Genomic DNA, 2,354 nt, shown 5'->3' on the forward strand with positions numbered 1-2,354 from the left:
GATAGGGATGAACGGGTTTAAGAGTTTTTAAGAGTTTAAGAGTTTTAAGAGTTTAAGAGTTTTTAAGAGTTTTAGTCAAATGTTTTATAATATAGTATAGATATATAAGTTATTATGTAACATTTTACATTTGTACAACCAATACAACTCAATTTCAATCGTTTATTTAATTTATTAAATATGTGAGTTGATAAAAGTTTTGATTGTTTTCTAATATAAAGTATTGATCATAATAAAATGAATCTTAGTCATTTTTCATATATATTTAAAACATAATAAATAAAATTTCATCATTTTCATAAATATCTCAATTGATTGAGTTGCATTGGTTATACAAATGTAATAGTTGTATTTGAAACGTTATACAAAATCATTTTTCATATATATATATTTAAATCATATATTATAATTAAATTAATTAAAAGCATAAATTATAATCCGATGAAATGATTTTGAATAAAATTATTTGGAGCCCCCTTTTTTAATTTATTTGCTAAGATTGCGTGTTTTTGTTGGTCAATGCCCCTTTCCTCCTCCTATCTTGTTTCACATGTGGGCGTTGGTTGTACGTAGTAGATACAAGTCAAACAGGGAGATCCCCAATTACCCAAAATCAAATCCAAACGTGATCCAGGGGCATTCTCGGTATTTTCACTATATCATTTTATAAATACGTCTTACAATAAAATTAACCATCATCTAAGATGATGTCTAGAAAAATAAGCATAATAAACGGATTTAAAAGAAAGAAATAATTATCTTCTTTTTACCATTAATAAAAATATATTTAAATTAAATGTTTAAAAAACAAAATAATAATTTATTAAATATTTTAATAAATGTAACTAAGGTCGTAATAATTGGTTTTTTATAAACTTTAACTTCTAATATTTTGTTTTAAAAAACTATAATATAGATGTTGATGCTTATCAAATTATCTCCAACAAAAGAGTTTTTAAAAATCATCATTGACAGATGATTTGTATAAGAATTTTACTTAACCATAATTTTTGGTTCTTACTTTAAACTTGGTTTAAAATGATATTTTATTAGTTTTATATATGTATATGTATATCTTTGACTTTTATATCTATATGAGTTTATATATATATATATATATATAGCTTGTATTATATATAAAAATCATAAATAAGTTTTTATAAAAACTATTATTATTAATTTATTTAGGTTGTTAATTTGATAAGTTAAAAAAAAAAACTGTTACAAATATTAATGTTTTGTGTTAAAATTAGTTGCGGGCGGCTCTTTTGTCTCCGGGTTTCAAGCATTTCCGGTGACGTGGCATAATGTTATTGGATAAAATGGTATGCAAAGAGGTACATAGAAAGACTGGAAAGTCCCGTGAAGTCGACGGCATGCACCCAAAACAATAATAATAATAACTATTATAGGGTTGATATTCATACACTCTGACGTCACTTTCTTAACCACCTTCTCTCATAAACTCACTCCCCTCACATACCCACCCTCTCTCACATTCAACGAAATTTTTTAAAATAATAATTTTAAATTTACACTTTATATCCCTATAATTAGTTAATTAATTTATTTTACGTCTTTTACTTTTAAATTTTTCATTTTACACCTTTATTAAATTAACATACATAATCGTATATTAATTAAAACATGTTTAAAAAATACAATTTTATTTTAACAAGTTACACAATTATAATCGTCTCGTTAATACCTTCGAAATGAGTCCAATATTAAATARTTTTTGACTTAATTATATTATTATATATTATATATACTGTGAAAAAAATACTTTTAATATTTATGATTTATACTTTTATAGTTCTTTATTTAATTTATGATACATCATTTATTTTTACATCATTATCACATTAAAATACATAATTTTATATTAACTAAAATTAGATCTAACAACTAAATTAACCTTGCAGAAAACATTTTCATACCCTTTATTGATCTTGTTCATCTTACATACTCATTTTTTAATATACTTGTTAATTTTTAAATTATACTTCATATTCTCTAGTTAACAAACGAACATAAACGAACACGAACACACCTGATTTCGAAACGAACGAACACGAACACAAAGATTTTCGTTCGTTTATTGTTTGTGTTCGTTCGTTTGTTCGGTTAAGTTTTTCATTTTATACCATATAATTAGTTAATTAATTTATTTTACGTTCTTTCCTTTTAAATTTTTCATTTTATACCCTGATTAAATTAACGTACATAATTGTATATCAATTAAAATATGTTTAAAAAATACGTTTTAATTTTAACAAGTTACACCATTATAATCGTCGCGTCAATACCTTCGAAATAAGTCCAATATTGAATATTTTTTGACTTAATTATAT

Source organism: Cynara cardunculus, assembly GCF_001531365.2.
Source record: "Cynara cardunculus var. scolymus isolate 2C chromosome LG 9, CcrdV1, whole genome shotgun sequence".
Taxonomy (NCBI): domain Eukaryota; kingdom Viridiplantae; phylum Streptophyta; class Magnoliopsida; order Asterales; family Asteraceae; genus Cynara; species Cynara cardunculus.